Below are 23,000 nucleotides of genomic sequence, written 5' to 3'. Positions count from 1 at the left end.
AGGCCAAGTCCCATATTGCCTAAATTCGGGCAAAGAAGAAGGTCCGCCATGAAATATTATTTATAGGGTAATAAAGTTAAATCGGGAGAGTGTTGCAGTGTGAGATTCGTTTTTAAGTCCCTAACCTAACCTAACTTAACCTAACCTATCCTACCTACACCATCTTTCTTTCCTCCCCCTCTTCTTCTTCTCGTCTTCTTCCTCTTGTCTCCTTCACACCCCCTTTCTCCTTTCTCTCATCTTCTTCCACTTCTCTCCTTCCTTCTTCCTCTCTCTCTTTTCCTCTTCACACCCCTCCATCTTCTCAACCATTCCTATGTTAAATTTCCCCCTACTGATGTGACAAGACAATTCCATACCTAACTAACTAACGCCACCATACAAAGATCAATTCTCAATGGGTCGTATCTTATATGGTGCAGCTAAGTCTCTCTTGCCCTATAAGGAGACCGTAAACAAACACATATCCCAGTACTTAGATTTGACCTAGAGAGAGAGAGAGAGAGAGAGGCAGACAGAGGGGGATGGACACAGACAGACAGACCTACGCCGGCCAGCCAGAGAGCAAAGTTGCAAACATCAACAGCAGAGTTGGTGAAGGGTCAACAGAGACGGACACAGCTGCCAGGGGTAGTAACTGACCTCCTGCAATCAAACACAGAGCCAAACACTTGGTAAATATTTGACCCAGGGAGAATACCGGGGTGCATCTCTCTCTCTCTCTCTCTCTCTCTCTCTCTCTCTCTCTCTCTCTCAGCAAGTGGACATGGGTGAGTCACACACACACACGTAGGTTAGGCAAGGTGGGAAGGAAGGGGAGTGAAGGGGTAGAGTGGGGGGGTAGGGAGGTAGGGAGGTGTCCTCAGGCCGCACCTGTGACGAGTGTGGCGACAAATCTCATACCTGATGAGTGTTGACCACTTGAACCACCATTACTGCCACCACCACCACTACCACTATTACTACCACCATACTACCACTACCATCCCCACCATCACTACCACCAATATAAAAAACAATATCACTTTCACTACCACTATCACCACCACTTCCCCAAACACACTATCACCATCACCACTAGCACCATCATTAGCGGTGTGGCTCATTATACCAACACACACCTTCCTAACGGAGAATAGCTCACCAGGTTGGGTTGGGTCACAACACACACACACACACACACACACACACACACACACACACACACACACACACACACACACACACACACACACACACATGACTTCACCACCGCCGCTACATTCTTCCCAGTCATTCACAGCCTCAACCACGTCATCACCCGGCCACACCTCCACACACCTGGCCCACCCCAATCTCCACACACCTGGCCCATCCTAACCCCCACACACCTGGCCCATCCCAATCTCCACACACCTGGCCCACCCCAATCTCCACCCACACCTGGCCACAACACACCTGTCCATCACCACTAAGAACTTACCATTGACGGATCACCAAGAAGAACGATTCACCATGACAGTCTCTCTCTCTCTCTCTCTCTCTCTCTCTCTCTCTCTCTCTCTCTCTCTCTACTACTCCCCCCAACAAACACCTTTATGAAGACATTAGTGAAACAGAGAGAATTAAAAACCACCTCACATAAACCCTTCCACCCTCTCATTAACCTCTGAAACCGGTTCTCTAATACAGGTGCTCTAGAAACCTAAGGAGAGTATCGTTTTCTACCTCGTTGTAGTTCTCCTGGCAGGGGGGGGGGGGCTTAGCACGTGAAGTTATCTATCTGTAGTGGGTATCTGGTTCAGGTGATCTAGAAACCAGCCTCAAAACCGGTTCTCTAGAAACCTGAGAGCTCTTGGACTTATCTAACTTATAAGTGTGGTTCTCTAAGATATGAAATCTAGAAACCTGGAGGTGGGGTAAGCATGTTCCTGATTAGGTTAGGTTAGGTTAATTTGCTAATCGCTCAACTAGTTAATTATCAGGTGAAATAAACTGTGGGAGGGGGCTAATCTTCAGGTAACAGAGGTACACCAATGTGGTCACAGTGTCATAAAGAGGACACCTTAATCAACCCAACACCTGTTCATTAAGGTATGAGATACAGGTAAAGCAATAACTCCTAACTAATTACAGACTCTACAGGTACATAATGGTCCCTTAAACTAACAACCAATGTATATAACTACTCCAAGACGCCATTGGTACAGCCCTCTATACAAGGTTATCAAGTGACCCCATCAACCCCTCCCACACCCCCACTTCCCTCCCACCCTCCACCTCCTCCAACAACCCTCCCACCTCCTCCATCAACCCCTCCCAGCCTCCACTTCCTCCATCAACCCTCCCACCCTCCACCTCCTCCAAAACCCTCCCACCTCCTCCATCAACCCCCCACCCAACCCTCCCACACCCTCCAACAACCCTCCCACACCCCTCCACCTCCTCCACACCCCCACCTCCTCCACCCCCAGCATCAATCACTGCTACATAACCCCACAATCAGCCTCCATTACCCACCACGACCTTCAGACTCACTACAGATCCCAATCACTACAATATTTCATTGGCCTTGAACTGTAGTGTGCTGTAGTGACGATAACAACACTGTACTAACCAGGAAGTTGAAACGAGTTATTTTACCAACAACATTATTACCAAAACTACGATCACCATCCTATTATTACTACTACTACTACAACATAACCTGTCCTACAACCAACCATTCCCTTCACAACCATCAACTAACCACCCAACCCATCCACAACTACCACCATCATCTCAACAACCCTTCGACAACCACCCCCAACCACCCCTACAAGCAGGTATCTAGTGCAGCTCAGAGCGATTGGTACCAGTTTTTGTGTGGTGGCTGAAGGAGTGTGTGTAAGCTGCAGGCAAACGCTCAATGGACTATGATCAGTGTTGTGTGGTGTACCAGCTAAATAGGGCGGATGTGGAGGGGCGGGGGGGAGGGGAGGAGAGGTGGATAGCGGGTGTTGGAGTAGATTTGAGAGGTAGGTCATGGAGAGGTGTGGTGAGAGGGGTGTGTGGGGGAGGTAAAGGGAAGAGGAGAGAAGAAAAAATAAGAGGTTCGGAAGAAGGGGAGAGAAAATAAGAGAAAAAATCAGATAAGAGAGAGAGAGAGAGAGAAGATAGGAATCAGACGAAGCATCGCCAAGCACACATCCGCCAATCAGTTGTGCATGGGAGAGAGACCAAGAAGGAGAGAAGAGAGTCAAGAGAAGAGAAGGAGCTTCGCCAGACTCACGTTCGCCTGCACTCTGCCTGTGGTGGCGTTAAGATAGGAGGAGTACTAGTAATAAGGGGCCACACACACACACACACACACTGTCGCGATGGCCGTCTTCTGGAGGTCGACTGTGTTGAGAAACTTGAGGTATTTCTCTCACACTTTCCTTAAAATACGTACGTGTGTGTGTGTGTGTGTGTGAGAGAGAGTCAGGTAAGTGTCATACCTGGAGACAAATTCACACACACACACTGTCATCAACAACTCACACCTGAAGGTCACCACCACCACACGATGACCTACCTGGCTCTACTCACTTGCGTCACAACATATAATACACACCACAGTATTTCATCGTACATACACAGTAGATACAGAGCACATCCTTCTATATACCAAAGAAATACGATCGGCCTTATTACTGTGTCCAAACGTAAGTCACAACGTTGTCATTCTTCTATCAGGGAAAACAAAAGAAGATCGATCCACCAAGCGAGAATTCTTATACAAATCTGACTATAGACGGAATAAACATGTCAATAAATGATCTAACCTTCGACAAAAGCAGTAGTAGGTCTGACTCCAGTACACAGAGGGTTCAGTAGCCCTCCCCTAGGTGCTAAACACACTCAAATAACAAGACTTCCCGCTTCGGATCCCCTTTTGCCCTGGTTTGTTTATTTCCACCTTAGGGGCGAAGACCGAGTACTGCATCTGTGAAGACGTTCAGTTTTAGCCGACATATGGTTCTAAAATAAAATTCCTTGGTGTATATATCGCTTTTGAATATTCTACTTCTGTTTAACTATATACAGTATATTCAGTGCCGTTATGATCATGTTAGTTTTTATTAAGTTGGAAAGCTCTTGACGTCAACAAACAAGACGCCATGTTTTGTTTAAATAGCCTAGTCATGTTTACAAGACTTATACCAGCTGGAACACGTCAGTCATCGTCCTACTAACGATAAATACACATCTCAACCTACCCAACAAACGGAATCTGCTTAAAAAAGAAATACTCCAGAAACAATTAATTCCTAAACTCACATATTCTGCAACACAAATTCCCCAAGTTGATGAATTCTAGACGTGAGTGTTGACGACACTGGAAATATTTTACCTTCTGAGAACCTTCACTACAGGCTTCCCCACGACCCTCACTTGATCAATCAGACTTACACACGTAAACACCTACCGTATCAATATCTACCAGGCGATTATCATTCCTCCTTTCCCATACTCAAGAGAGGTAAATCCTAGACACATACAGACAGTACTCCAGCCACAAGCCGAACAGAGGTATCAAAACGTACTCGGCCACATCCTCATCTTACCCACACAGTAGTATCAACACGTACTCGGCCACATCCTCATCTTACCCACACAGTATAACAAATTGAATCTTGGGGGAACTAAGTAAAATATGTGATGTCGTTTCTGGCAGTTCCTCTTCTTTGGTGGCCAGAGGAGTGTGTGTCTGTGTGTGTGTCGACAAGCACAAGTCAGGGGGTGGTGAGTGACCCACACAATGGATGTATTACGTTCAATCAAGCACTCAATAAGCCACAAGTGTTGCCACCCTCGATGCGGATAGCCAATGCCTGGGAGGGAATAAAGAGTTCAACACAAGAGACCGACTAACACACAGACGTCCTGATGGGGAGAATTAAACCCTGAAATAGAATAAAAGACTGGAAAAAAAAAATACTACGTTCACTCAAAGACAGATGAAGGTCGCACGGCTGTCACCTCCCAAGTAAACAACACCAATAACTTGAGAAAAATCCAAACCCCCACAAACAAGACCGACAAACACACAGACGTAAACTGAACCGTAAACAAACGAAAAAAAAGAATAAATTCCATAATAAAAAGATAAAATTACTCTACTAAACCTCAACACCCACGAGACATGTTTATTGTTGTTTATTCAGACGTAAACCAGAGGAGAAACTAATGGTGGTGAGGTAACTGTGTGTGTGTAATGATATGTAGCTACCTGGGAGACACCACACCACACCCAACCACACACCACACCACACCCAACCACACACCACACCTCACCTACCTCTCTCTCTCTCCCACCTACATTACTCGTCTGGTACAAGAGAGACAACAGGAACATGCAAAAAAAAAAACACCTTTAAGCTTGGACAGGTGAGGCCATTATTATGACCAAGTGTGGGCCAAACAACCCTCCCGGACCTGTCCTCCAGCCTACCATCCCATCCTAGCCTCCCCTTCCCTCCTATACTAACCTCCCTTCCCATCCTACCCATCAACACCCTATTCCACCCCATTCGATAATTTTCACACCTGCCCTTAATCCTATCAAGATCAACTGTACTTCTCCATACTACCTTCTCCACTCCTCACTCCATCCTCACTCCCTCACTCCCTCACACCATCCTTACCACCCTCTTACTCCTACTTATAAAAAAATACCAAACTATACACATTAAGACTTGTGTTTTTTTTAAGTTTGTATAAAATTAAAACCCACAGAAACGTTTTAAATCACCTGTAGATGTATCAGGTTCGCCTCCCCCCCCAGCCTCACCCACCTAAATATTCGCCACCTTTTGACTTGTAATAGCGTGTGTGCGTGTATGTGCGTGCGTGGATTGTGTGCTTTAGGTATATTGGCTGATCAAACGTTCAATCAACATCCTAATCACACCACGATTAACCAGTCACTAGAGGGGGAAAAGAAAAACTCAATCTCCTCTCAGACTGTATTGGGCGTTAACTGACGATCTCTCAAAACACACAACACAAAAACACCCTTCAACTATCACCAGGCGAGGTTTACACAAGTCCCCGCTGGCGCTGCAAATCTCGTTTTCTCTGATGAATCCCGCGCCTCCCGACACTAATTGGAGTTTAAGCGACCTCCGCCCCCTCCCTCCTCCATACCCGACGCTCTTATTATCAAATCTTTACGTAATTTTTTCCCTTGTGAGTCAGAAGAATAAATCTGTTTCCTGTCGTGTAGAATAATTTTTTTTTTCATGCCAATTTAGTCGACATTTTTATACTGTTGGTTAAGTGAGGCAATTAAATGCTAGACAATGTTTCTAGTTAAGCCTCATGATCAGTACCTCAGCCTCCAGCCTAGTATGGTCTGGCCTCTTGTGTCCACGCCTCTACGTGTGGTCGTAAGAGATACGTAGGGCCGTGTAGGGGCCTTAATGTAATTGGGTGGGAGGTGGCCATGATACCCGACCCGGCCTGCCTTAGGTTACGTTAGGTTAAGTTTGGCTTGGTTAGGTTAAGTTTAGGTTTCCAAAGAGCAGCATACATTTATTAGAACTAGCAACTTAAATATCAACAAACTAGCACCGTAAATAGAGTCAAAATACCAGCTTAAATGTCTTAGAACTAGCACCTCCAATTCCCTTAAAAACTAGCTCCTTAAAAGGCTCCCCAAATATCACCTACCACACCTACAGTATATACACCAAGACAAATAGAGACGCAATTCCAACCTAGACACGAGAGCGATTAACCTAGCCTAACACACCTGAAACTACACACCTGCCCACGTTAATTAAATCACTGTAGAGGCCATTAGTTATGTACATATATAGCCAACCAGTGACCACACGAACACTGGCCACAAGTAAAAACACACCAATGGGATTCACAGGTGAGTATATAAGGTATGGCAGGTGTTGCACAGGTGTTGGACAGGTACGAGAAAAAAACAGGAATATACAGTAAAGAGATGAAAAAAAAAACAGGAATTAACGCCCAAAAAAATGAGGAAATGAGAAAAAAATAAAAATAAACCACGAGAAAAAAAATACAAAAACCGTAAGATATTTTTTTTTACTTAAGACAAAACCAACAGATGCTCACTTGTTTACAGTCTCCAGTAGGTCAAAGGTTAACTACATTGTTTATCCCAGAAGGTAGGCGTCAATAGCTCCTGTACCTTCCTGATATGGCCAGATTAGTGATTGGGTGAAGATCTGTCTACAGGGGGAAATGGGAAGGGTGAGAGAGAGAGGGAGAGAAGGAAGGAGATATAGAGTAGGTGAAGGAGGGAGGGATAGAAATTGTGGGGTATGGGGGTGGAGGGAAGAAGGAAGGGGGAAGGGGAGGGAAGGAGAGAGAGAGATGGGTGGAAGTAACGAGAGACTGACAAAGAAATGTAGTGGTGGGGGTGGTGTAGGGTGATAGTGGTGGTGGTGTAGGGTGATAGTGGTGGTAGTGGTGGTAGTGGTGGTAGTGGTGTAGGGTGATAGTGACCATTAGTATTATCTGGGTTATCTCTTTATCTTGGGTCGCTGGGTCAGAGGATGGATGGATGGTCCTTACCAGTAGACTTAATGACGCCCGGAAAGAGAGTCACACAGACACACACTCTTAGACAGGTGTGTGGGTAGACTATGGGAATCATTACCATAATACTCCAAACTGTAAGTAATTAAGCTTAAGCCATATTATAATAAGTATTAGACGTAGTACTGTTATCATTACTTACTGTATATTATTGCCATTATTATCACCATTACTAAGGTATTATTTTCCTGTTATAAGTTCTAGTAGTAGTTGAACTACCTGATGCGTACTATCCCTGATATCGGACACCTCCTCCACCCTCTGGAAGAAGCTATCAGTGTCAAGTTCATTCCCAAATTAGTGAAACACACTCACTTAACCCCAGCAGAAAGAGCACTTCTTGCACTTCCATCAAGACTGGGAGGGATGGGACTAACCAATCCAGAGGAGATAGCAGCCACTGAACATCAAAATTCACTTAAGCTCACGGCAGCCCTCACGGACCACATAATAGCCCAGAACGCAACAGGGGAGGTCGATACCAGTGAAGTAAACGAGATTCGTAGGTCCATTACGACAGATCGACAGCACTGCCAAAATGATAAGTTGCAGCAACTGTTGCTGCAGGTTCCAGAAAATTTGAAGAAAAAAGTAGCTATAGTGCAGGAGGTGGGCGCCTCGAACTGGCTAACTCCGTTACCAATAAGGGCAAATGGTTTCAGTCTTAACAAACAAGAATTTACAGATGCCATTGCTCTAAGGTACGGTCGGCCAGTAGAAGGTTTGCCCTCCCAATGCGTGTGTGGCTCTTCCTATGACGGCGATCACGCCATGGAGTGCAAGAAAGGGGGCTTCATATGCATGAGGTATGACGAAGTAAGGGACCTTACAGCAAATATGTTGAAGGAAATCTGTCGTGATGTCAGGGTAGAACCGACCCTCCTTCCATTGGATGGTGAGATCTTCCAACACAGGACTTCAAACACATCTAACGAAGCCCGTGTTGACGTCAGTGCTCGAGGATTCTGGACGCGGGGACAGCGAGCTTTCTTCGACATCAGGATTTTTTATCCCATGGCCGCATGTCACCGTAACCTAGCTCTCGATGCTGCACATAGGAGGAATGAGAACGACAAGATAAGGGCATATGGGGAGAGAATTCAAAACGTTGATCAAGGCAGCTTCACTCCTCTGGTGTTCACAACCTCTAGCGGGATGGGACCAAGTGCAAGATGTTTCTACGCCAGACTTGCGGAGGAGATCTCCGAACACAAGCAGCAGCCCAGAAGTTATGTTACAGCCTGGATGAGATGTAGACTGTCTTTCTCTCTCCTTCGGTCGGCTTTGCTCTGCCTCAGGGGAACGAGAGTTTCTGCCCCAATTCCGACAACAGCTGCAGATATCGACTATGAGGCTACTGTCACTGAATGCCGCATAGATCTGCGGCTCAACTAATTTAACACAGATAGGATAGCTACTTATGTATTAGGATATTTAATATTAAGGTAATTAAATGGTGGCGAAGGTGTGGCTATTGGGGGAGGCTGGAGGCCACGTTTGTTTAAAAAAAAAGCAGTAGTGGTAGTAGTAGTGGTAGTAGTAGTAGTAGTATATATTAGTAGCAGTAGCAGTATTGTCATTTAAACGGAGAGTATAATAGTAATAAAACAGTGTAATAATAATTCTAAAAATATAATATGACTCGCGATAATAAACTAAGTAATTCTTTATGTTAACCACATGGAGAATACAGTCACTGTCGACACCACAATCCCACATAACGTACTGTACAGTACTTCCAAACCCAAGTCAGCTCTGAAATAAAAACCCACCCAAAAATATGCTTCTCTATTTTAAACCCAAGATAAGTTATCAGAATACTGTAATTCATTTATCCTACACCAACATACTGTAGTTCATTTATCCTACACCAACATACTGTAGTTCATTTACCCCCCCACCAACATACTGTACTGTAAGGATAGGTTTAGCGTATCTCCTACTCAGAGACTTCCCCAATAAAACCACGTATTATCTGATAACAATAATCCCCCCCAAAACGAAACCCGTGTCGTAGCCTCCACCGCCACTCATGACATATTAACACTAAGCAGATAAGGCTTCCTCACCCCGGAGTCCATCTGTGCCGGGGTAAAACTGTTCCCCCTCAACACCTTCCAAGCACTAAGCCTCTCACATTATAGGCTAGACAAACTTCAAATATCTAAGTACAACAGAAAACAATTATACAAAAATACAAACGGCCTTAGATCAAGATAATTGGGTTAAACGGAGAGTTGTTACCTGTCAACAGAGAATCCGCTTCAGGAGACCGTGGGCGTCCTCTGGGTGTGGTAGAATCCAGTGACTTATGATCTTTATCCACGAGTTATCTATGTCTTTTTTTCCCCAAACCATTCAGCACTATTATCTACATGTTCAACCCTGAAAGCACAAAAACAACTCCAATTAAATATCACGAATACAGTAAATAACTATTTTTTTTTTCAACAACGAGAACAATTTAAAAAAAAAATCATGTGAGGAATGTCTTCACTTGAGTCACTTAAGTAAAATACAGTTAAAGAGCAGTTTATTTCAGAAGTTTTCACACTGTCCCTTTTATTTCGTTAAGGCAGCCGTCACAACATTTCACATCAAAAACCTTTTATCTAAACCACAGAAGTCACCAACGCAAACAATACACTTTAAGCGCAATTTTCACGTTTAATTAAAATGTTTACTTAATGTTACGACAATTTCAATAAAAAATACGAATAAACAAATTAATCCCTAGGGAAAACAGTCATAAAACTTGTATTCTGTTGCTGTCATGTTGTTCCTGTACAGTCTATACTATTACCCAGTGTGTGTGTGTCTCGTATTACTGTAAAGAAGACCAGAGACCCGACAGTGTTAAGGCAACTTAAGTCTTACTCCCACAATGTAGTTTTATCATTATACAATATAAAGTTCTTGGCAGCGTTCGATTTCAATATGTTTCATACAAGACCAAGTTCGTGTCCGCATTTCTACAAGTAAATTCAATCAGAAATTATTTAATCTTACCTCAAAACAAAGACTACAGCGTCTACCTTTCTTACTGACAAAACATACAAGGAACTACAAAACGACAAACGCTATATGGCACAAACAACCCAACAAACAAACAGTCGACCCTAACAGTACGCAGTCTCGTAATTCGACCCATTGGGGCGTTGCGGTCTGAGCTGACTGGGCTATATGGGATTGGCTAGTAGGTCCCCTACCACTGTCAGGCCTGGTCTAGTCACGGTCTACAACATGATCTGGGCAGAGTGAAAGTGGTCTGGTAGATGTAGTAGTAAAGAGAGGGGTAGTGGGTTGTGGTAGAGGGTGGCTTGAAGGCTATGGGTGGTAGAAGACTGTGGTTTGAGGTGTGGGAATGAAGTTGTTGGTAGTGATAGCCATGGAGAGGTAGTGGTATGATGGTTACCAACGAGTTGTGGTAGATGGCAGGATGTAGTTGGTCGTGGTATGAGTGTTGTTGTTTATTTAAATGTAAAGTTATTTAATATTACTAACATTAAACAATGCTTTATGTTCAGGTTAGTTAATATTGGATTAAGTTACGTTAGGTTATGGCAAGTTAGACAATACTAAGTTAGTTGAAGTTTGTCCTGTAACTCAGACTATGACTGCAGTGAACGAGTGACGTCATGATTTTAAGTCGACCTACCATAACCAACCTAACCTAACTTATCGTAGGATCATAAATTTAAGAGCTATTGAAATACAGTATATGACGGATAGACTCAAACCAATCATAGCCCGGCTGACGGGCGCTCTCTAGCCGCCTGTCTAAATTGCCTACTGCCTGTCCGGGCTATGTCACATTCACCAGCCAGGCTACTTGTTACACCAGTTTCTCTCTGCACATTATCTTTCACTTATTTCCTGTATTCAATTATGCTTCGTCTCTATCCCCTACCAACGTGTTATCTGTTCCACCATTGTACGTTACTGCTATATCATTTGTTCTTCCTGTATTACCTAGCTATATAATACAGTCTGTGAAGCTCCTACCTCTATATATTATACTTCCCCAATTACCTGCCTTGCTATGCGGTATAACAACCTCTGCTACCTGTCTATATTTTACTGAATGTCACTGTCTTAATTACTTTTTGTCTACGTTACTGTTCCTTCTGTACAAATATCCTTGTTGTTACTTGTCTGTAGCCTATGACAAAATTAATACATGGGATCGGAACTCAAATGCTTTATTTCTTCTCGTTCCGTAACTGATGCTAAATGAACGTATCTAGTAATATTCGAGTCTCAGTGTAATCTTGATGCCATTTTGAATATTATTCTTGTATTTTTACGTAAGTCAGCCAGTTAGAAGCTATTTCATATACAGATTTATGGGGAATATTTAGTACTCGAAAATTCCTTATTGAGTTCCCCGGTACGATGCGTTTCCTGTAAGTAAACGCCAGTACCTAAATTATATTCAAAATTAACCCAAACCTTATGAGCAAGATGTTCAAACTACCTTCACTATTCAAGATACACAAGGGAACAAACCCTCGCTGAAGAAAAGCCTCCAGAATTAGTACAGTCCACCAGACCCTCGTCACCAGACACCGCCTCCTCCACACCCACCAGCCTAATGCGTCCGTGAGCGCTCTTAAAATTTCACAGCTCGCACATGTGTTCCCAGTTACACGCCCATTACAGGGAACTTCCAAAAAGCTAAATCGTGTTCCCGTGTGTAATTGCCTCGACAGTTATGCTATTTTAAGTTTAAGCCAATAAGACTGCATGTACTGTCCTCCCTCTAAGTGACTCTCGATATCACAAAAATTTTGACGCATTTCGAGTCTAGTGAAATTAAAATGATAATGCTCAAATGTAGCGAAAATATTTAATATCCGGGCGAATCACACAAAGTCATTAAAGTTAAACACTAACCTAACCTAAGTAAAATAAGAAAAATACTGTACAAACATTAGGTTAGTTAGGTTTGTTTGTTTGGGTTTGCGTCGTCATTAATGGTTTTGTCAATGGCGCGCCCAGAAACTAACGTATATACGTCCCTGCCAATGTGGTTAATATCGCTGGTAAATTTCTATTCATTCGCAGGGGTGCCTGTCACCTTATCAGCAATCCAGCACTTGAAACTGATAACAAACTTGGAGACAGAACGTGTGTCGACGCCTGTACACACCGACAATTCATATCTAGAATGACATCTTCACGACGCTAAAGATACACAATAAAGATAGGAAATAAAGAGAAACCAGACGAGAAGAAAATATACAAATCCGAGTACAGGTTATTTACATAGTGCCTTAATATTTACGTTTAAAATTATCTTAATGTTTGTAGGTTAGTCCTCGAGGAAGCTACATGTGTTCCAACATTATCTGCTCATAACTGTATTCGTCATGTTCGCTTTGACATTATCTTGCAGGTGGAATTGTAAAGAACGCACAATGGACGGTAATGATGCTCCCTTTACAATTGTGCCTGCAAGCCTGAGGAAACTCCCAGTCAACACGGAGAATACTGAATGTGTGTGCAGAAAATGCTTAACTACATAGAGGATTGTAAATATATCATTTTCTAAACATAACTACAGTATATACGAATTTTATTTTCTCGCTCTTTCTAATATAATCCAAGAATCAAATACGATATCACGTTTCAGCCTAAATTTCAAGCTGCTGCACTTAGTCTAATCATTAATAAATCATCAATTCCCATTTCTTATCTTAATAAAATACTGACGTGATTTCATGGCCTGTGATTTAATTTATACGAATGTAATTATTATATAAGCGGCTCATTCTGAACTAGACAAAGCTAAATAAACCAAGCTTAACTATAAAGCTAACCTAAAGTGACCACTTCCTTCTATATTGAATTACCTTGTATATATTTGTTTTAATATTTCATGAAACTTACACATTTATACAGCAACCCTAACACATGAAATGATATCAGATAATAGTAATTTCAGCCCTCAACCGACGTGAGATACATGGCATGATCGAAGTACTTGACCCATGCTACCAACAGTTAACTATGGATAACCTAGCCTCTACCAATCTGATACCCAAAATTCTATACTTTAGTACACAAAAATGACGACGATTCTATCAGTATATTGTTACGTTCCGAAGCCTACCTCAGAGTCGTCAGTGTTGATCAATATTCTATCCCACAAGTATAATATCCTGAATGTACACCCTGCCTGATAATGCCCTCATATCATCTGCAGTACTAATCTTGACTTAAAATTACTCTACTGATCTTCTTCATAAAGATATTTAAATCACGCTGTGTTAGCCTTGGTTTTATCAACTGATGGTCGGATTTGCTTAGATTAACTCAGGTAAGGTAAATTTTTATGGTACATATGATATGCATTGGTAAAATGAAGTTAAATTATTTTCAACCTTTATCATATCACGGTTTTTAAGAAGTTGGATATGAAATCTGTATTATTTCTTTTAATATCATAACATTATCATATATATATATATATATATATATATATATATATATATATATATATATATATATATATATATATATATATATATATATATATATTACGAAATATGTGGCCTACTTATGGAATAAACAACAACATACAACATCAGCTTCACAAACCATTAAGTGTACCTGGACAAACACGCCGTCACCATCGGAACATTACCATATGGTAGACCCCCGTTTTCTCTCTCTCACGGGAATATTCGTAGCCTATCGTTGTCCTATGTCTAACCCCTAAGATAAAACCTGGGAGATAACATTCAGCGTCTACTGTATGTGGTGCATCAAACAACTAAATTCCGGTCCGACTAATTACCCAAATGTAGCCACTAAATTCTACTTGTTTAAAGTACTATGCGACAGATCTGCGTCAGTGAATACGAACCTGACCAAGCTGACACGTAAGTTTTATACAGTATGATAAAACATATTTATGTATATTGCATTGTATACATGTGATCAAGGCAAAATATTACTATCATGAGCACCAAGTTGTTAATGGACATACAGATAAACAATAAATGTACTTCCAAGAATTCACTCTAGGTAATATTAGCAGACCATATTCTTTTAAAGTCTAGACAGTATTAAAAAACTACAGGTTACAATTTCATCATTAAATCTTAAGTATACGATCCAGTCATGATATTGTTTGGTGGGATACACAGCCGAGGTCTGACTGACTATGTTCACTACAATATAACTAGACATCTTCAGTAACTTGACGCTGAAATAGAGGGATATAATCATGACGGAATGTGTAAATATTTGATTAGATCTCGTATCGCCAGTCATGACTCAGGGACGGAGGTGTTACTGGGAAGGGGAGTGGGTAACCTTCTAAGACTCCTGGTATTTTATTACTAATATATGCGAGACAAATTTAAACTAACCTAACCTTGCCTACACCATATCCAACATAACTGAAACCTTTCTTTACCTGGCCAAACCCAAGCCTAACTCAACCTTAATTATCCAATCTAATGCCACGTAACCTCAATCCCTTGAATAATGAATATCTAGTTCCAGATACTATACAGCCATGATTATCGATTAGGCACCCAATTTATTCCAAGTGATGATTAAACACCCGAACGCTACCAGGGGGGGGGGGGTTAGTTAGGTTAGGTAAACAATCTGGGGGCCTAATCTTCAGGTGAGGCCATTCATATATATATATATATCTGTGTGTGTATGTGTGTGTGTGTCGCAACAAGCCAACAGTCAAGGCCTTGTAATAACACACACACACACAGGTACTGAATGGTAATTAACACCTGGCCATTGTCACTTGTTATGTCTTGCTCCTTTAGTACACAGACGTGAGGTGACTTAAGAGTTTCAACTTTTAACTCGTGGAAAACAAGTTAAACGCAATATTGTACTTACATTTCCTTGTCGAGTTTCTATATTTTGTTCGTAGCTTGTAGAATAAGAGCATTTTTTTCAAGATTTGAGTTACCGGAGTTATGTGTACTGTACTAATAGACTTCTAGATCACATGAAGATTAAACCCCCAACGTATATCACCTGCTGATTAAATACCCTGACGCTGCTATAGGGAGGGTAGGTAGGTTAGCTTTGCGTTGGGGTATTTAATCAAGTGAAATAAAGGGTGTTAATTTTCATGTGATACGTTAATAATATTTACGATAGGACAGAATTATTAAAAGCTACAACTCTTTAACAACAACACAAATCTCCACCCTAGCTTATTTCACCTAAATATTAACCTAACCTACCTTTCAAAATTCCCCAATTAAATCAATTTCCATAACAAGATAAATAATATATGGCAAAGTTTAAATCCAGCGTGAGTTTCAGTGGGCGAGAATGTTTAAACAAGCAGTTAAAGGGCACTCTGATTGTTGCCTCGTTTAGGTGTTTTTTCCAAGGTTTCAGTGACTCAAATATAAACACATTTGAATATTATGACATTTTCTCCAATATCCAACCTCAATTTTGTTTATATATATATCATGGTAGAAATTACTTACTACAGCTTTTAAATCGTCGAATTATGAAGAACAAAAGTAGTTCCAATTTTCACAGCAACAAGTGTCATCACGTTTTCACAAATTAAGTCCTTTTTTCTCTCATTTTCTTTAGAGAGAATACTTATAGTGTCATTTAGAGTGTTGTTTTATCACAAAGATTTACCCTGGTTTTCACAGACACTAATGTAAATAAGTTTTCACACACAAACCGCGCAATGGAACGGAACGCACACCTTCCCCTCACCAGCTCACAAGTGACACTGACTGCTGACGCCTCTGCTCAGTCACGTCTCGCGGTGGTGGTCCAATACAGAGCCACTTGCCAAATACTTTTATTTTCTTTCAGCTTCTTTCACCCGTCTCTCATACTTTCACATACAAACCTACAGAAGCTACAAAGAAACACAGAGAAATATAATAAAAAAATATCTACAAAAACACGCAAACATGAATCCAAACGGCACAGATGGACCCACACATGCTACGCACATACAGTATATAAAAAATAACCATACGCCCACATACACATAGAGATTCACATATACACATACAGACAAACAAGGTCAAATACTACGATTGAGCAATAAATAGTTTCACAATAAATAAAGGGTATTTAACCAGCGGAGGTTTAGTGAACGGTTCTAACCTAACCTAATCAAACCCTGGGAGTTAAAGCCCCGAAAACTAAAATCATTGACTTTTATCTTCGCTTTTTTTTAAGTATTACAATCAGTTGAAAATCTCACTAACATTATTTATAACAATGATTCTTCAGGTTATGGCGTCAAAAACTTGAATTCTTGTAGTTACTCTGGCTAATTGTTTCAGAAATCATATTGTTTCATTATTTTTTTTCTAGAAACCATATTGTTAGTTCCTGGTCACCAAGTGCAGGTTAGGGTAGCCAATATTAAGGGTCTATCCAGTTAAGTTAGGTTATATCCAGTTAGGTTAGGTTCTATCCAGTTAGGTTAGGTTAAGTTAGGTTAGGTTCTGTCCAGTTAGGTTACGTTAGGTTACGTTAGGTTAGGCTAGGTGAGTCTAGGTTCTATCCACAGTTAGGTTAAGTTTAGTTTAGGTTAGGTTTGGTTACGTTACGTTCTATCCAGTTAGGTTAAGTTCTATCCACACAGGTTAGCTTGTGATCTATCCACAAAGATTCTGAGCTACAACTTCTACGTCTCCTCTCTAGCCGCTGGGGTCACTTTTTCCTACAGGACCTCCTCTCACTATTCTGCCAACGGCCTCTAAGTCAGGGATGCGAAATAAGTGAGCAGTTTGGGTGAGGGTATGGTTCGCTCTCAGCCTCTGCTCCAACATGCTCCGCGAAATAGCCTAGTCTGTCCTGAGAGATAGAAAATGAAGGTTATATGAAATTTAGCACACCAAGCTAATTTCACCAGATGATTAAACTTCCTAACCTAACTTAATCTTACATAATCTAACAACCTAACCTAACCTCCCCCAGGTAAGCGTTAGGGTATTAAATCATCAGGTGAAATAAACTAGGGTTACTAATCTTCTTATGACGCGAAAATAGAACATAAATGTTCCACTTAACCTCGTACGGGAGAGAACTATATTGTTATTCCCTACGAGACAGAAAACGCATAGCCTAACACAATCTGATGCCTGATACTTCCATCTTTTTTTCCTTTTTTATGGGGATTAGCCCACCCGGACACAGGTCACTGACCCACATCGGGGCCTGGGGGATAATAATAATAATAATAATAATAATAATAATAATAATAATAATAATAATAATAATAATAATAATAACAATAACAATAACAATAACAATAACAATAATAATAACAATAACAATAACAATAACAATAATAATAATAATAATAATAATAATAATAATAATAATAATAATAATAATAATAATAATAATAATAATAATAATAATAATAATAATAATAATAATTAATAATAATAATAATAATAATAATAATAATAATAATAATAATAATAATAATAATAATAATAATAATAATAATAATAATAATACTCATAATAATTTATAATAAATAAAATTTATAACACAAACAAAAATTAAATAATAAAATAATGATAATAATACAGTAACTGTAATAATAATAATATTAATAATAAAGAACTATAAATACAAAAATGAAAAAAAAAGATCAAAAGTGAGAAACGATATACTGTATGTAAGTTGTGTTGTCAATGGTAAGAGAAACAATTGAGACCCTGCAATTGTGTGTAAATGAAGCAGAAAGTCAGATCAGCAACCTGGGACTTGGTCACATATGGCAGCAGGGTCTACCATTAGACAACACATTATGCTTCCAATATCTTCCCAGGCGGTAGTACCTCCCTGTTTGGTAGCTGCCTACCACCCACTACCTACAAGATGTTTAAATAAGAGTAAGACCATAAATAAAACTACATTCGGGTCTGCATCGCTCACTGTATAGAATAGCTAAGTTACCTGTTAAACCAAACCTGTAAATTGGAACTAAATTGCCCTCAACAATTTTGTTTTAAGACAATGATCGGATAAAATACAAGTATGGTAAAGAGGAGAAAAGAGAAAACGGACATAGATGAGGGATGACTTAAATATTGTACCACACTTTCCGGCACTCGTACAAGGAGAGGATCAGTCATTACCACCACCACCTCCACCATACTTAAGGATTTAGTTATAGATTAAGACTTAGCAACTTCACGGGATATGAGACTGAGCTTTGGCAGATTATATCAATTACATTCAATGTTTAATTTATATTATAGAGATAAATTAGTCAGATATACAAATTGAAAGAAGATATAAGCAATTGAAATGTCTTGTTAGATTTCCCATGTCTTGTAGCGTCCAGAAGAAAGGTCAATAAACCATAAGGAATGTATAAGATCATCTGTAAGGTCGTGTATAATGTGTGGATCACCTCAAGCTTCTCCCACCCCAGCTTATTTCACTTAAAGATTAACCTAACCTTACACCTAGCCTCATCCTTTCCCCAGATAGTGTTAGGGTGGTTAATCTTAAGGTGAAATGAGCTAGGATGAGGATTCTTCAGGTGATCTCATTTTTATATACATTTAAATACAATACTTAAATTATATCATGTACCCCAAAACCTAACCTAACCTATAACCTAGCCTAATATTATTTGGCATGGTGTAATTCCCTTTGAAAGATGTGTGAGTTACTGATATTAATTTATTTATTTATTTATCAAGATATACAGTCAATCGTTTTCATCATTATTTATTATTGATTTTCATATTAATATTACAAACATGAAATTGTCACATATGAAGAGGCAGTATTATTTGTTGATAAGATAAAACACTAGATGTGCATTACAGTCACTTAACTTCTCAAATGACCAGTTAATGAGCCATACAGTAGTTCGCCTGATAGCTAGCTAACTCCACTGATAAAACACTTTCAACAGACTAGTAAAACACACATTCATTAAACATCAATAAACACAAAAACATAGATACTATAAACTATTCTACACACTAATTCAATAAACTTTATCATACTTAACATTGATACATTATGATACTACATTAATGCAGCTGAATCTACATCAGTATACACATAACACACTCATTTTAGTATACATTATGACAGTATAGTTTACATTAACATCAGAGTATACAGACAAATTGACATCCCCTCACTACATGTGATACCACTTGTAAGGTTCAGATTTGGTTATGTATGGTTGGGTGGCTGTGTATGGTTGAATGGGGAGTCTGTAGCATCATTCAGGCTCCTGTGTGGTGATGGTTTCAGAGCTGGGTGAGGTCATTGAGACACTACCCACCTGAAGCAGTATTACCAGATATGTAACCAACGTCCCCCCGATCTGAAAGGAATACAGCATACTTTTTTAGTTTCAGTACTTCAGAACCTATACAGCAAGATACAGGATCACTCGGAAATACTTATAAGAATACAGGTACAGATAGGTATGGATACAATTATGGGTTAGGTTAGAATAGCATAGGTTTGGTTAGATTAGGTTAGGCTAGATTCTATCCACAACACAATAGGTATGGTCGATGGGTGTTGTAAGTTACTAAAACAATATTGTTGTTGTAAAGTTATACAGTACCGTTAATGTTGTTGTGTATTGTTAGACGAGTTGGTCCTGACTCAAATTAAGTTTGATGCACCGATGATGATGATAATAATAATAATAATAATAATAATAATAATAATAATAATAATAATAATAATAATAATAACATTAATGATAACATGATATAACAATAGTAATAACAATAAAAGCATAATAATACTAATAATAACATCAACATTCTGAACAGTACACTCATTATTATGGTACAGAGACATATGTTTGTCCATGTCAAGTAATAACAGCATAACCTAACTATGACACATTACTCCTGGAGAAATAGAATTTGCCCCGCACGGAGGCTAGTTTATTGGGCACCCCCTTACATGACTCATGCATTAAGGGCGTAAAAGCCTGAAAGGTCATGGGTTTGGTCAGCAAGTTGCATAAAGTGACAGAATGATGAGTGTGTAGGGGGGAAATTCCCGGTACAATTTATCTGTTTATGCCAGGTGGCAGGTCCCTAATAATGTCGAGTGCCAGGCCTGTCACGAGAAGTAACCTATTGATTTTGGGGTCACCATGTTAAAGGTCAAACTCATTTTGGGAATCACCCTGAAGATTAGCCCCCGTCCCCAGCTTATTTCATCTGATAATTACACACCCGAATACTGTACTACTTAAGGGTTAGGTTAGGTTTGGTTAGGGTGTATAATCAGATGAAATAAACTGGGTTGTCTAAACTTCACGTGATCCCATTTTAGTATACCTGGGTAGGTGTTCTTATACTGGCAACCTCCACAGCTTACCTTATTGATCGGCCGCCGCAACAACCAACACCATGGACAAACAACCCGACTGTTGACAGGTAGCCTCCATCATGACGTCACAATAGCCTCCAATATGACGTCACAATAGCCTCCAATATGACGTCACAATAGCCTCCAATATGACGTCACAATAGCCTCCAATATGACGTCACAATAGCCTCCAATATGACGTCATAATAGCCTCAACCAGATCACCTGAAGATTGACCACCCTAATCGTAACCTAACCTACCCTTTACTGAAGTGAATTTTCAGGTAAGTTGCACACGCCCAAAGGAAGCACAAACAAGACATCTCTTTAAAACACGGAAATATAACTGACCTGTACCAGTGTGTGGTTATCCATGGAATAAAAGCCTCCGATGTCCATGTTACTTACGCCCTTCAGTGTCTCTATGACAACACCCACCTGAGGGGGGAGATGATTTTCAGATACTCGTTGTCTCTGGCTGACAAAGACAAGAGGGAGGACCTCATGTTTAGGCTAAGGAAGGAAAGTGGGAGGGGCTTCATCGATTCGATGATCATTATTATTTATCGTTATTTCTATTATTAGTCTTACAATATTATTTTTGTTAATTTCATTCAAATAACTACAGTGCAATATTGGAATTATCATTATTATATTAACATATACTACGACAACAACAATTACTAATATCATCATTATCTTAGTAATTAACATCATCAGTATCACGAAAATGTTTCCCGGTGACAGAATAGCTTACCTGGTAGACAGTGGCGTGGTTCAAGGCGCCCCCGAGCTGTAGCTGGAGGTGACGTAGTCTGCCCTCCACCCAACAAGCCTGGTGATGAAGACGGTAAGTTGGTATTTTTTGTCACCTAATGTCTAGTACTAAAGGAATGTATTTAATAAAGGTAGAGTCACAGTGTAATTTTGTCACTTTATAGATACTAAGTGAATGTAACTTGTTAGTGTCAATATAGTTTATTTTCTAATTGGTGCTAAATGAACGGATAAGGTAGTCTTAGTGTCGCTTTCTACCATATAAACATACAAAGAAAAAAATCTCATTACACTATAATATTTTTTGTTTTGAGACCCGCAGGGAAAGAATATTGATAAGGCTCCCAGTTCAAAGACGAGTCTTCGCTGTCACTTTACCCAAATTCTTTCGTCCTGGGTTTCGGAACATAACGCTAAGAGGGTTTAATAACTGTTTTCTTTGACTGTCCTCAGGTATGGTAGTCTCACCTTACCTGTATTAATTACTCTATGTGTCGTAATCCTTGCCTGTGTTATAACTTCCCCTCCCATTAGAGAAAGTGTGGATTCATCCCACTGTAAACTAAGTCTTCGGCACACAACGAGGCAACGTGGCTGGCAATGCACCCGACCACCTTTACTTTCCCAGCTGTAAAGTTAGGTACCTACTTGCAGCTGGGTGGACTGGAAATGCTCCGGAATCGATGAGACAAGAGGTGAGAACTGTATAAACTCGGTCACCTCACCCTTAATTGCCATACCTGTCTTGAATATCTTACCTGTGACTTGAGGACGTGAGAAGAGCTGCAGATGACGTAGACGGAGAGGAAGCCGTAAATGCAGCAGGAGGAGTACAAGACGAACCCGTTGCCCATCAAGGTCTCGTAGAGGGTGGTGATGGTTACTAGACCTTGGCCGAGGAGGAGCACGCTGAAGGGCCACGCCACGATGGACATCAACTCGTTCTTGATATCCTCCACCTTATTAAAGACAACAAGGGTTAACACTAAGAGATCAAGGAATTTGTCCAAGCTCCATCCTAATACTGTATTTGTAAACGACCACCTCACTTTCCTCTACCAGAGCACAGTACCCTGCAGGGGTCTCCCAGCCGGGTACGATCCCGGCTCCATTCCAAAGCTCCAATTCTCAAAGATGTTTTAGTAAATTTTCCCCCGTAGCTATGAGAGACACATCACATCCATCACGGCCAACACTCACCATACAAGACACGGCCGCTAAGTGTTGAAGGTGACGGTGAAGAGAGTCCTTTACCGCTAGAGGTCCTATCATCTCCCTCCTGTAGGCAG

General features: G+C 40.4%; 1 protein-coding gene across 2 annotated transcripts in view; it reads right to left on the bottom strand.

Moving 5' to 3' along the window:
* Positions 1-16,313, bottom strand: part of LOC121867517 — a 134,264-nt gene extending 117,951 nt beyond the window's left edge. The window contains exons 1-2 of one of the 2 annotated variants that reach the window (XM_042367493.1): positions 16,065-16,313; positions 9,826-9,966 (exon numbers count right to left, since the gene is read on the bottom strand). The gene's annotated coding sequence lies outside the window, so the exon portion shown is untranslated. The remainder of the gene's footprint in view (positions 1-9,825; positions 9,967-16,064) is intronic. The other variant, XM_042367495.1, reaches the window with a different exon arrangement.
* Positions 16,314-23,000: the final 6,687 nt, after the last annotated feature.

The sequence above is a fragment of the Homarus americanus genome, unplaced genomic scaffold (genome assembly GCF_018991925.1).
Source record: "Homarus americanus isolate GMGI-L3 unplaced genomic scaffold, GMGI_Hamer_2.0 scaffold23598, whole genome shotgun sequence".
Taxonomy (NCBI): Eukaryota; Metazoa; Arthropoda; class Malacostraca; order Decapoda; family Nephropidae; genus Homarus; species Homarus americanus.
This window is presented reverse-complemented; position numbering and strand designations above follow the sequence as displayed.